The sequence below is a fragment of the Phalacrocorax carbo genome, chromosome 6 (genome assembly GCF_963921805.1).
Source record: "Phalacrocorax carbo chromosome 6, bPhaCar2.1, whole genome shotgun sequence".
In the NCBI taxonomy this organism is placed as follows: domain Eukaryota; kingdom Metazoa; phylum Chordata; class Aves; order Suliformes; family Phalacrocoracidae; genus Phalacrocorax; species Phalacrocorax carbo.
The window spans coordinates 47,179,224-47,193,951 of NC_087518.1; positions in this window are offsets into that span (position 1 = coordinate 47,179,224).

Below are 14,728 nucleotides of genomic sequence, written 5' to 3' on the forward strand. Positions count from 1 at the left end.
CAGCCCAGGTGTCCCCCGCTTCCGCCGGCGTTCCCAGGGCACTTGTGTCAAGCGCACAAACTTCCCACGTCCTCCAGGCGAGGGGACACCTCGAACGGTGCGGGCATCCCCCCGTGTTGTCATAACATCCCCATGGCAACTGCAGCGATCGCTTCTGTGCCGCAATAACAATAGGAAAGTATTTAATATATTTAAATGTGATTAAGCAGGTGGAAAAAAAAAAAAAACCAACCAAAACGAGGAGGAGCAGCTCTGTGGGACGAGCCGGCAAAGCGCGGCTGCCGCTGCCCCGGAGCCCCGGCGGCGCCGCTCCCCGCACGGCGGCTCCCGGCTCCCGCCGCCCCCGGGGGTTTCCGCCCGCCCGGGCCCGGGGAAGGGCCGCGCTGCTGCCGCTCGGCCGGCGGAGCCCGGGCCAGCGTAAACTAAAGTTACAAGGGGAGCGGAACGGGCTGGTTTACTGTTTTCTGCTGTTTCCAGCATCAGTTGAGGCGCGGGAGGATTCATTCCGACGCCCATCGCCCCGTTTCACCCGGCTTTCAACAGAAATACTAACACTGTTGCGAAAATTATTTTTTGCCCTGTTACTGTTCCTTTCCTGTTTCCGCTTTATTTTTCCCTACCATTTTATTAGGGGGGGAAAAAAAAGAGAGAAGAAGAAAACCCGCTCTTGGGCGTAAGGTCGAAAAACAGAAGTAAAACTCACGGGAAAAACCCTAAAATTGCACAATGCTTTTGTCTCCAAAACGGACTTTTCATTCCAGGAAAAAAGAAACCAAAACAAAACCCCCAAAATCAAACAAAAACCACACAGCCCCCAAACCAAACCCAAACCAAACGACCAAAAACCAAAAAAGAGAAAATTAATTTTAACAGTCGTTTTAATCTAAAAACTATCCCCTTTCAACCCGTACCCCTCACTTCTATGTTATTAGGGAATCTAATAAGCAGTGGAAGAGGCGGTCCTGGCCCGAGATGCCAAGTGCGCTGCCGGGGCGGCGGAGGATGCCCGCGGCCACCTGCCACCGCCGTTCCCGGGAGCGGCCGGGGCCGGCCCAGCGGAGCCCCGGGGCTGGCAGCCCGCCGCGGCCTTGGGTTCACCGTTAGATCGTGCGGCTGGTTGCTGGATTTTGTGGAAATTATTGAGAGCGGCGGGAAAGGAGGGTGTGGTGTTGATGCGGAGAAGGTGGTGTTAATGCGAGGGACGTGGCCGGGGTGGGAAGGGGTTAAAGGGTGGGGGAATGAGCTGGTTCACCCTCGCCAGCAGGGCTGCAAGGCGGTGCAGCTGGAGAAGGTAGGTTTGCAAGGAAGTCCGGTGTTGGGAAACGCTAAAGGTGAAAGAAGTGGGGAGAGGAGATACGGGGTGAATTCCAGCACAGAAGAGCAGGAGCCCCTCATCAGGGGTCTTAGGCTTGCAGGAGCTAACAGAGAACTTGGATGCAGTAGCAAGGGCTATGGAAATACATAAGAATCACTAAAATAAGATATGGGTGCCTGTATTACAAGAGTGCAATGAAAACGTTGTGTCACTCGCTGGGTGTTGAGTTTGAAGGACAGCCATATTAATGAAAAGTGTAAGGCAGTTCCTTGGACTGTATTAAAGTCTATTATAATGTGCTTTTCCTGAGGGAGCCTTTAAGAATTCATTATACTCTGCACAGGCTGAGTAAGGAAGAACTTTGTGGCAGGATTTACATTTCGAGGAAACTATGAAAAGCTCTTAATTTCAGACATAGTAATACCGGGTGCTGTACAGAGGTCAGGAGATTCAATTATGTGCATGCTCAGTAATACAGGCCAAAGGCTGAGCAAGTGGCCATCGGTGTAAAATGGTGATCGGTGTTTTTACAGTGACTCATTGATTGTTCATGTGGAAGAAAGTACATCAAGGGAGATAAAAATGCTTAAAGCCAAGAAGACATTGCTAATAGTTCTAACTGCAACAGGCCATTTGCTAACCATTTCTAACCATAGCAAAGTCTGAGGCCTGCTCTAGCCAAGTGCTAGCGTAAACGCGTGTTCGTCTTCACCCCAGGTGTGAATTTGGCAGATGTGGACAAGGCCATGATGAGACACCTGCCTGGGGGATAATTCTGTTTGGAATGTTGTTTTGTGCAGTATTGGATTTACCTGTATGTGGGAGCTAAAGTCTTATCTAGGATTTTATTTTAACTCCTTGCAAACTCTAAACTACAGGGGGGAAAAACATTGCTTCCTGACAAACCTGTCTTCATGATCTGGAAACGCAAAACCTTGTCATATTTGTGGATTAATTTTCTGTAAGAGATGGTGACATGTGGGATGCATTCTGATTCCTGACTTCACACAGAAGCTCTGCCTAAATGAGCTCTCTAATGCAGATCTGTGAGGCATAAGGATATATCCCTTGGCATGTTCTCAGTGTGGGCACACTTGTAGATAGTGTGGATTTTAAGATGCTTTTTTCTGTCTGATGTTCCATCCTTTCTTGTTTTGGATCTTACTAACATGCTATAAAGCTCATAAGTGTTATTTCTGGTTGTTTCTGCATAGTTAATTTCTTTTCTCCTGATACGTGAATGGATGAAAAATGTCTGGGTAAAAGCATAGACGAATTTCAGAAAAAGTTGTAGAAATCCATCAAAAGCAGGTTACCCAAAGTCTTATTTCACATCAATAATTACCAGTCTGCTATGCATATCTTCAGAAAGTAGTTGACCATTTAACTGCACAAATATAATAGATGGGCAGGATCTGTGCAAATTTGAGTAGGTTTGTGACAGCAGAGCAGGCTCTGGGTGGGGGGAAGAGGGAAATGGAAAGGAAATCAGAAACAGAGAGTGGATCTTTTCGTGTGGTCTGACAGGCAGATGGAAAGCATGCATTACAAAGGCTTTTAAAAAGATCTGCTTGGGGTTTATGTTTACAGAGAGATTTAACAAGACTGGCTGGCCTTAAAATGCTGAGGTCTTTGCTAAAATCAGATGTTTGGAAGCGAAATGGGGTACTAGCCCTGGATCAGAATATAGGAGAGGTTCACAGAGATTCAGCAAGACAGGAACAGGGCCAGCAAGGCAGGGCCCCTATAAACCATTCAGCAGATCGAGAAAAGGGCTTAAAGGTCAGCAGGACCTGGAGTCAGGGGAGGGAGGAGGGTATGACCCCTGCTAAAGGAAGCTGGGTCCAGAACCCAGGAGCTTCTAAGTAAGAGTAGCAATGGCAGCATGAGAAGACAGTCAGAATGAGCCCAGATTTGTGCAGCAGGGACTTACTGATGAAACAGCTTTATAGGGAACAAAGGTATCAAAGTGTTACCTCACTTTCTTGTAAGCGGGATATGGGATATTGATTTCCTCTCATGGCTTACCTTGCACAGAACCTATGGATTTCCTCAGTTTTCTAAATCTCCTGCTTGAAAGGTTAGCCATAGATATTTGCAGCCAAATGAATGGGACAAATAGTGGAGATTATAATTTAAAGAGCCACTGCTGTTGTAAAGGGGAGAGTCAGATATCTCATACTGGTTAGGAGAATCTAATTAAGGGCCTGTTCAATAGGAGTAAATGGCAAATGATCAGGCACACAGAAGATGGACTAAAATTACTGTGCTCAGTCCAATGTGCCAGAATGAAGCTACAAGATGCCTGGCTTTTTCCTGCTTAGATGAATTATGTTTAATTTCTCTAATAATTCTTTTTATCCACATTATGAAGCTTTACTTTGACACAGAGAATGTAATCCTAATGCAGTGGGGCCAAGAGTGGGAAGAAGCTCCAGAAGATTTGTCAGGCAAAACATGGTCCCAGGCCCTCACTAAAATTCATACCCTCCTTCCTGAAAGCTTTGCTTTGACCAGTAGGGATGAGAGGGGTGTTTTCAGGGTGTCTTCTTTACGAGAATTATATTATAACCTTCTTCCTGTTCAGTGGTTGAAAAGGATCCCAAAACACTAGTTGAATTTCTTTTTTCAGATCCATTGGAAAATATCTTAGAACATAAGTACAAGTAGTAGTGTAATACTTGCTGGGTTTGGGGGCAAAAATCAATCCATCACGTGGCTTACAAGCATAATCTGTTGCCCAGAGTATGCCTGACGAATGAGTTAGCCCAACTTCAGTTTACTGGGAGAGTAATGGTACTGAAATATTCAAGATGTACCCCACACTCATGGCAGACTCTTGGAGAAGCTGGCAAACGCGTTATATTTCTCACCATTATTGACTTATTTCCTAAGCGTTGCATGAAAGTGCCTATGGGGATCCTGTGCATCTTTCACTTTGGCTTCCTAATTTCCCTTCTGGGAGAGGGCTTAGCTATTTTTCAGTGTCTAGTACCTTGGTCACCGAAAGAAGAACTTGCTTTATTTTGGCAAGCAAGCATACGTACATCTTTGATTGGGAAAGGGCTTGAAACCAGTGTGAGACGAGGGTGGCAATGTGGTGGGCTAGCAGCATTGTTTCTAACTGTAGAGCAAGGCTGGAAAAATGGTGTACTTGGCTCTTGAGTGGGAAATAGCTCTATTAAGCTAGATGTCTGCAGCAATGGAGGCGATGAGTGATCGGTGTGCTCTTAAAAGCAGGGACAACTGGGGAGCTAAGGTTATCCTAGGGAACTTATCTCCTGTGTTATTTTATTCTTCATCATCAAAATGTCTGAGGAAAGTTAGTCTTGATTAGATGGGCTGAACGGAACAACAGCAAATGATGTTCCATAACTGTAAAAAGCTGAGACCAAACTGGTGAAGTCATTGGTAAAATGTCTGGTTTTCTTGGATGCCTCAGCAGGGTAGATGCTACATCTGATGGCTGTCAATGATATTGGGCAGAGGCACTCTCATTAAGAAATTGCCTGCTGGAACTCCCTCCAGCCATCTGGCATCCAAAATGCAACAACAAGAAGGATCCTGTTGGTGATTTTCAGTAAATGTTTTGCACAGAGCCATCTTTGTTGACTGTCTCTATTGTTTTGCAGATGTTTATGGTATCATGAATCTTTTTTTTTCAATCTTAATTGAAACTCGTGCTCCCTCAATCCAAGGATTAACCTATTTTAACAGTGTAACATAACTTAAATTTGTATGAAATTTTTGTCCTTAAGAATGTGTGCATTGGTTTTTTTGTTGACAGATCCTCAGATCATATGTTAAATGTGAAGTATTTGCAATTTTAACCTCCTGGACTACTGTTGTGTGTTTCAATTTATTATTTTTTTTTTAAATTCTGCAATACAGATGGCTTTTTTACTGTTTTTGTTCTTTGATTCCTGAGTATTGCTCCTCATTTTTTGAAGGAATAGGTTGTAGCTATTTTCTTGAAGATTTTGAAGGTTTTATGAGTAGCAATAACAATGAAAATATTTTATTAGTGTATATCACCCTGGTTGGTGGTCATTGGGTTTTATTTTGCCACAGAGGACAATGACTTAGACTCTTTTCCTCTCAGTTTAATTTCTGGTGTACGTGGGGCTCTCGGATGTTACATTCATAGATTCTGGACTGACTAGAGCAAGAGCCGCCTTTGTTTCTTCACAGACCCAGCACAGAATATTGTCTTGAAGCAGGATGCACAGCACCAAAGTGCTTCCTGTGATAGCAACATGCTATCTGTTCTGAGATTAGTCTGAAAATGAAATGATTCTTGAAATAGGTATAATTGAATGTTTTAGCTGAGTGTGGTACACTTAAAGTAAAGCATACTAACTTCCTATATCAAATCTTTTGAAAGGTACATTTATCCCTTATCTTTGCAGGTTGGTTTGTTTAACTTTCACTGGATTATTCTCATGGAATAAGAATGAGATACTGCTGTTGCAGAGGAGCACTGGGACCTTGTAAATGAAGGAAGCTGTGAGGTTTTGTAGTGAAAACTGCACATGGGTCTCGGAAGGTTTGGTTTGTGTACTAAATTCTGCTGCTGATTTACCAACACTGTGTGACCTTGAGCTAGTCAAAACAATTTATAATTTTTTTTTTAAAGTGACTACTAATATTGACTGTCTCCTGTTTCAGTATGAGATACATAAGGCTTGAATTGCAGACTTTTGTACTACTTGAGTATTTATTTTAATAAGGGTCCTAATTAAGCATTCAATCTCTGTTGCAGGAAAGCTCTCCTGGACTCTGTCTTCATTCATTAAAATGTGTCAAATTCCTCAGAGTTTAGAGCAGAGCTCTAACAATGGCAAAAGAAACCCTATGTCCTGAATATAGACTAACGTGCCAAAGAATATGCTTGTTAATAAGTACTTGTTCCGTGATAAAGTATAGGAACAAGGGGTTATATATTTCCTCACTTCCAGCTACATGAGCAGAGCCCCTGACTTCACTCAGGAAGCTGTACTGTTGTGAGACATGGAAAAGTAAAATACCCTCTGCTTTATAATAAGTCATTCCAGCTCTGTCTAATTAACACTTCTTAGTGTTAATTGTAACCCCCTGTTCTGTGTTTTTCAGGGACAATATTTCCCAAGTACTGCTGATGAAATGTCAAGCAGAGGTAATAATTTTGTTTTCCTTGCTATTATAACATTGTGCCATAGATATAGTTATATACAGAGATACATGCCAATCAACTAACAGAGCAAACAAGATGAAGAAGTAAAAATCTTCTCCTTAGAGAGCTCCTTAGGCAGGCAATGAATTATGAGTTCTTCTCTGCCTAGAGAACTTGCAGTGAAAATGACTATTCCTAATGGCATACTGCACTGGGATTAAAAACAATGAATAATTTTAGGTGGCTTGATTTATTAAATCAATAGACTTAGCAAGATGGAGTGGTAGAGTACAAAAATATAATTTTTTTTTTACATAATCTGCAGAATCCTACAGGCTTCTGGCATTAATGCTACTGAAATACTATTGACAAGTATTTGCAGAACAGCATTTTATGAACAATAAAGACATTCTTGTTGTTGGAAGGGGAAAAATCCTACTGGCAGTCCAGCAAACCTACCTATCTTGTTTTTGTAGTCTGAAGAAAGTGGGAAGATGAGATTCACTATTAAAACATCACTCCGGTGCTGGCAACACTACAGAACTATCACAGAAGACAAGTAAGAAAATAATGATATGGGGCTATAACATGTCACTGTAGTTTAAGTAGGATTTTTCTTTTGGAATGTGACTTAAAAATTGAAGGTGGAGTCTGGTCTGTGGCAAGAGAATGCAGAGCAATTGCTGTTTCATCCAATTCTGTGCATGACAGTAGGGGGGAAGGTATCTGTGATGGCTCAATATTTTATGAGAAAGTGAAAGTGAGAAAGACCTGACTGAAGATAAAAACAAACAACCCCCCATGATGAAACATGGAAAACAAAAACCAGACAAACCAGTTATGTGAATGCTAACTGTAAGATGAAAATACAATGTACAATAATTTCAGTCACATCCTGTACAGTTCAATTAACTAGCATTTTACCCCATTTTTTAAAATGGGAACAGGGTCCTAAATTTAGGCCTAGCCTTTCAAATATTACAAATTTCTCCATGCCACCTAAAGTAATGCTTGAATTTGCAGAAGACTTGATGGCCCAGTGAAATGTCTGGAAGCACTTTGACCCGTTACTCTTAGGAGACCACTGGTGGCTATTTTTTTAGAGTTTTATGCTATATTCCTAAACATTGGTGAGGAGGGAGAGGAAAGGCTGAAATTCTGTTTCCATGGATTGAGCACAATATTTCTTACCTACATGGAAATTCATTGAAATGCTTGTGAAGTACAGACTACTTTAGGGGACGGCAAAAACCACACAGCATTTGATTTTTTTTTTGTTAGCCCGCTTTTGTTGCTTTATCTCTAAAGAAATTAACTTTTTGATTCCTTTTGGCCTGCCAGCTTGGCTTCTCAGCATTGTGGGTTTTTCTGTGGCCATGCTATTATGTATTGAAATCACTCATCAAAAGCTTACCTACAGGAAAGGAAAAACAAGTGTCCTCTGAAAAAGGAAAGCACTATTAAATACTCACTTCTTTCAGAAGAAGAATGTGTTCTTCTGCACAGCTAATAATATCAGGTCTAGACACTATTTTTTTTTCATTTACATGAAATACTGATGGTAAATTTGACTCAGTTGCTTCTCTATGCTTAAAATACTTAACTGGCTTCTTTTGTTTGTCAGAATGCCATCATTCCTACGTTCTGAATTTCTCACTGTTGAGTTTTGTGGGGTGGTTTAATCATCTTGCTGGAACAAAAAAAGAATGTGAAGCACAAATATGAGGCAGGAGAATTGTGAAGCTGAGGTGCAGGGGCAGCAGCTTGCTTAAGCTGGAGTGCCAGCTTCTGAAAAAGAGAAAGGGCTGGAGGGAAAAGGGAAAATGGCGGCAGGTCATCCACTGTGCGGCAGATGTGGGGGTTGTGGGGTGTGCTGGCCGGGACACGACAGCTCCTCTGCAGCCCCAGCTTGGCCCAGCACCTGCACGCTGGGAGGTGGATATGTGGGGTGGTGCTGTATGTGCAGTCAGTGTGGCTCTGGGGAGGTGCTGTGTTTTTTGGACAAGATGGAGGCCAAGCCTTGAACCCCACCAGCCTTTAAAAATCCTATGGCATTCCCCACGAGAACAGGAGGCAGAGCCAACCTGTGAGAAGGGCTGTAGCAATGGCCTCAGCAGGCAGCTGTGTCGGGCACCACTATGGGGCACTGGGAGGGCTCCTGCCTCTCCTCAGTGTGCTGAGGGGCAGTGAGGGTGGCCATGGGGCCAGGTGCAGCCGGCAGCCCCCATGGCAGGTCTGTTCAAACATGTGGATGACAAGCCTGTCTCCATCTGTCTCTGAGGGAGTTTTTCATGGTGAATGGTGCCCATATCTCCTCCCTGCCTTGGTTGTCTTCTTGCAGTAACAGCCAGCTTAGCTGCATCTGACCTGTGTCCACTTTGGATGAGGGGCAGCCATAGGTCTCCCGTGCCTCCTTCCTGATCCAGCAACTCATCCCCTGGTCCCAAGGCTGATCTATACCCACAGCCCCTGCTCAGTCTCCTGCAGGACTGACTGTGGTGCCATGGTTGAGGTAGCAGTTTCATTTGGTCTCTCCCCATGTCCTGAGTGAAACAAGATGGCATTGAAGAGGCCCCGGGCCTCCTGCTCCCTCAGGGCCTCTTGTCCCAGAAGGAAATTTCCACCTTGGAAATGAGCCTTTGCAGCCTGAAGAACCTACTCCTTCCCCTCATGAGTGCCTGACTTATGTTCATGTATGTTGTTTCACTTCTAGCTTCTGTCAAATGATTTTGGTTAAACATGTGCATGATTTCTTCACAGTGTGTAGAAGTGCACTGGGGGTGTTGGATGGCAGCCGCGACAGCAGGTGTTGCCCGGGCCAGACACAGAAGAGCTGGTGAAAACAAGGTGTGAGGATCTTTTTACCTGAGGTTTTGGGATGCTATTGGCATACTTAATATTTTTAAACACTCTCAGGCACACCTATTGAATCTGAGATAAGACAAGCCTGGTAACAAGCACTGACTCTTACAGTGTTAAATTACATCATTAATTTTTCTTTTCATTTTCATGTTCTTTTGTGAAAACTGCTGAAACCAGTATGGGATATTGCCCATTTCTTTATGCAATATAATTTTGAGACACTCTGTACCCATATGGTAAATTCATAGATCCTTGCAATCATGTGTGAATAGTCCTGGCTGAATTCAGTGACAATAGTCTCTGTGTGTGTGTATGTATACATACATATATATGTCAGTGTATGCATATATATCTATCTTACCCTTGTGAATTCATTTACCATTTGTAGTTTCTTTACCAATTAAATTTTCTAACACAGCAGTTCACTCTGCATCGTGTCACGCATGCTGACCATGTGCTGATTTAGGGTTGAGGATAATTTAGCAGGGGTGCTGATTACAGCAAACTTATTCTCAGGAGATCAATGAGAAATGGATGTTTTGTGATGAAGTTTGTTTTGTGTAGATTAAAAAGATAATGATACCTATGAGAGATTAGAATGTGACATCAAGACCAAAATCAGCATGTGAACTAGCTCTGTAAAATCACACTGCAAAGATAAGATATGAAATGAGGTAGCAGACCACATGGCTCTGTAGCTGAGATCCAATTTTAACCTTAAATACCAAAGACAGTATGCTAGACCTGAGTGTGTGAACTCCTATCCATGTTATTTTATGCATGTGAATGGTCTCAGTGACTTTCATACTGACCCATTTCCCATAGCTTTGAAGATTTTGCGGTCGGTACAATTCAGGACCGCTTCTTCTATGTGTCTTGGACAGCTCCAAGCAGTCACCAAAAATACAGTAATGACATGTTAGAACTCACTTTGTTTGAAATTTGTTTCATATTGATGTTATAAGTTATCTATCCTGAACTAAGTCAAAGCTGAAAGTAATTTCAAATCACATGTTTGTCTCTCCATCTTTCCATTACACTTTTATTGTTTTAAAAAGTAATTTTCTGTATTGTTTCTACAAATACTTTTCTTTCTCTCTTTATGAAAGAATTGCAAAAATAGGAAATGCATTCTCAGAAAATATTATCTAAAAAAGAAGGCACAAATTAAAGGAAAAAATTCATAGAATCATAGACTGGTTTGGGTTGGAAGGGACCTTTAAAGGTCATCTGTCCAACCATCCTTGCAGTGAGCAGGGACATCTTCAACTAGATAAAGTTGCTCAGAGCCCTGTCCAACCTGACCTTGAACGTTTCCAGGGACGGGGCATCGGCCACCTCTCTGGGCAACCTGTGCCAGTGTTTCGCCACCCTCATTGTAAAAAATTTCTTCCTTAGATCTAGTCTGAGTCTACCTTCTTTTAGTTTAGAACCATTATGCCTTGTCCTATTGCAACAGGCCCTATTAAACACTCTGTCCCCATCTTTCTTATAAGTCCTCTTTAAAATTCCTTTAGGTATTCCATAGTTCTATAGATGCAAGGTCAAAGGGAACCAATGCCCTAGAATTTTTGAGGAGTTTGGATCTAAGCATTATAGTTCAGACCTTTCTTCTTCTTCTTTTTTTTAATATTACAGTTGTTATCCAGTGTTTAGCATTTTTTAGATATCATTGTCGTAACAAATATTCTAGCCACAAGACTGCATGCCATGTTTTGGACAGAAAGCTTTTAATGAACAGATCATAATATGAACAAAAAAAGGATTTATTTTTTGTCCTTCTATAGCAATACTCTTTTCTCCCCTACCCTAGCTTGTACTTTAATTAACACATTTGTCTTTAACAGAATCTGTTCAGTAACTCTGTCCTTTGCTCTGCTTTTTAACCTGGAGAGAAGGGCTGAAGGTTTAGGTACCAGATTCCTGTGACTGCATGTGATATGGTTTTCAAAGTGTCTTCTACCTAATTGCCATTAAAATCCCTTCAGGGGAAAAAAAATCTCACTATGCGCTCTTTCTTCAGTGTGTTTTTTTCCTGAGACTTAGTTACCAAGTAGTGGTGCAGGACGCTTGAAAGGAAGCAGCCTCTTTCCTGAGAGTGACTAAAACAGATGATTAGGAGAATGCAGGAGACTGGGTTTGTAAAGTGGTAGTTTCTCCTAATCCTCTTTGTTTTAACAATCATGCCTAAAACTCTAAAAATGCCTGCGGTGCCTGCTGAGATCTTGTTCAAATGCCGGTAGTGGAAGTGCAGAGGTTCAGAGGCGGCCCTCTGGCAAGCAAATGCGGAAGAAAATAGTGCTGTGTTTTGGGCACCTTATTGCAACTCAGAAGCCTGGTTAAACTTCCGGTTCTACCAAAGAGCTCCTGTGGGCTCAAGGGGAGTTGCCTGGGGCTCAGGTGAACTATCATGTCCTTCTCAGCCCAACCTTTCCTCAGATACAGTAGCTAATTAGAGTTTGAAAGAGAGAAACAAGAATGATTACTGTGTCCAGCAAACATGAACTATGACTATTGGCCAAGGTTAGTGACTTATTGAATATCTTGTACTACTGAAAGGATTTTTGTAAGATCTGACTCTTCGAGTCCTGGTATTCCATGAGAACCTCAGGTTTTGCCTTTAAGCAAACTTTTAGTCATCTGGTTAAGGAAGAAAAAAAAAAAAGAAGTCATCAACCATAAAGGCCTGATAAAATGAAGGGAGTTACATAGCTCTTAAAATATTATGTTTAAAGCAGTCCAAGACTGGATCTGACTTGTTTAGGAGTCCAGGTTGGCAGTACCAGAACACAGGCTCTTGGCAACTACCAGAAACTGAAAGAAGCCAGTGGCTCACACTGGCTTCCAGGATCCATAGTTTCAAATTTAAATAATTTATGTGCTTAATGAATAATAAATTTAGTAGTGATGGTTAAGGCAGATGATTCCCTGTTCGGTTAAATGGTCACAGCTAACTGAAAAATGTGCATGGTGCATACATGCTGCTCTCCTCCTCTAAGTTTGCACGCATTCACCCTCTGACAAGCTTGTTTAATGCTGTGGATGATTCACTTTGCCCTTAAACAGTGTTTCACCATTTCCTGCTTCACACCTGGCTGCAGCAATGTGCTTGGTTTAGAGGAGGGCAGCTAATTAATTTACAGTATTTTGCTCCCTTGTGCAGTGAAGGTCCAGAAAACACATTTTTCCTTCCTAACTGCTGTGGAAGCTGACGTGCTGTTCCCTGCTGGCTCATAGGCAATGTTGCCTGCTCTGCGGCAGCTTCCTAGGCCAGCCCTTCGGATCCTTCCAAGCTGTTAGCCCCAAAGTCTGTCCTGGTGGGAGTTAGAACAGCTCAGCAGGGGTGTGCAGAGATGGGCAGTGCTGGCTTTGGAACACGGTTCCTGCAGAGCTCTGGAACAAGAGGGAAAATTCCCTGTCTCTTATCTTGCCCCTCCCTCCCACCCCTGCCATTCAGCCCATTTCCTCAGAGAGGCTTTGTGGTGTCTGCAGGCTACAGAGCTTTTTTCATTTTTCCCCACCCTGCTCCTCCATTCCTTCTGGTGTTTGTTTTCCCTTGCTGCCTCTTGTTTGCTCCATTTGAATACTGTGAGAGTCTTGCGCTGGATGTTTTGACAAGTGGATGCTGTGTAGTATGGACCATGCAGCCTGGATAGGATGGCTGCAGGCTCTAAGCTAGGTTAACTTTTGCTGTTGTACAATGGCTGAGATGTGCCACTGCCTTGGGTTGCACACAGGACCCCAGACTGTCACGGGGTTACCATTCTGCTGTGAAGGGCTATCTATCTGATGGTAGGGAGGAGGTCCTGTCCTATCTTTCTTCTGATGGCAGCCAGGAACAAGACAGGGCTGACCTTGCACCTTTGCAATTCCAAGCTAGTTTGTTGTCCCACTGGCTGTGGGTGGCATAAGTAGAAACTTTTGTACACTGAGACAGTTATTTCTGAATTACTTACACAAGTGGGAAGTGAATCACACCTTCTTCTTGTGCTTGTTTTTACTGTTTATTTATTAATTTATTAATTACTTTACTTCTTTTGACTGAGCAAAACTCCCATTAAACTGCAAGAGCCCTGTGCAATTAACTGTATTGGAAAAATTTGCTCCAGAACGTTTCTTGAAGGCTTCTAGCACAATGCTGATGGGATTTGCCTCCTCCTGTATTTACAGTAGTTTGTGAGGTAAGGAACCTAATTTTATTTTCTTCACCCTTTCTCTGGAGCTCTTAGGAGGCAGTCAGTGGTGGAGCTTGTTCTTTGGCACAACTTTCAGTCAGGCTCAAAACATACATTGGGTCATTACAGGAAAATGAGTTACCCCAAGTCTTGTGTCTCAAGCTGGAACTGGTGAATTGAGGGCTTAAACTTTGGGAAATTCCCTACACCTGTCAGTTATGCATCTTATCTAGTGTGCTCTCACAGGGCCGTTTCCCTCCTTCCTCAAAGAGGAGCTAGTGGAATTTTGCTCCTGTCATGTTTGTTACAGGACTTGCTTGAACAGTGTCTTGCTTCTGCTGCCACTGCGTGGTCAAAACTGGTCTGGTGCTTCAGGGATTCCTGTTTCTTACCACGATTTCTGTGGAGCCAGCACAGTCCTGTGTCCTACGTGTGATTCATCTCCCTGCCAATGTAAACGAGGAGTAACTGCATTGAAATTAAAGGACTCTTTATTTGTGTTAGTGGCACAGCCAGATGCACCTGCAGCAATAAGGGTCCATTGTGCTGAGTAGGTGTTAGGCTAGGAAAAAACAACAAACAGTCCCTAAGCCAGCTCCTATCCTAACTTGATACTATGACCATGTGTAACAGGTAAATAAAACTGACATGGCAGGGGTAAACCTCATAGACATGTGCCTGAAGTCAGGGTCTTTGTGAACAGCTGCTGTTGACTGAGCTGTTAGAAATACAAGCAAAAAGGGAAGACTCTTAGTGGGATTTCAATAACCTCAGTTGTGGTAATTTCCACAACTGGTATGCACCTCAAGGTGATGACTTCTCCCTGTGTTTTTAAGGTTGAAAACTTATAGATCTCTTGCAGCCTTGTAAATTGTTGAGGTTTCAGGCATGCTACAGAAGCTTTGCTATTCAGAAGTAAAGCACTGTAACAAATAATCAAATAGAGGTGTACTTAACAAGAAAAAAATTTATATTCACTTTGCTTTTTAGAAAATAATATGGTAATAATTTATGTTTTGCCAGTTGGGTAATATTCAGGAGATTTCTCAGTCATTAACTGACTTGAGTGAATTAGAAATGTTTTCTTGTAGTAATAAACAGTGATATGTCTTCAGGGACTTTCAAAGCAAGTAAAATAGAAAATGTAAATTACTCTGTGGATTGGTTTTGCATTCCTTGCTCATTCAGTATTTTCACTGCCTTTAAGGAATGCAGGAGCAAGCC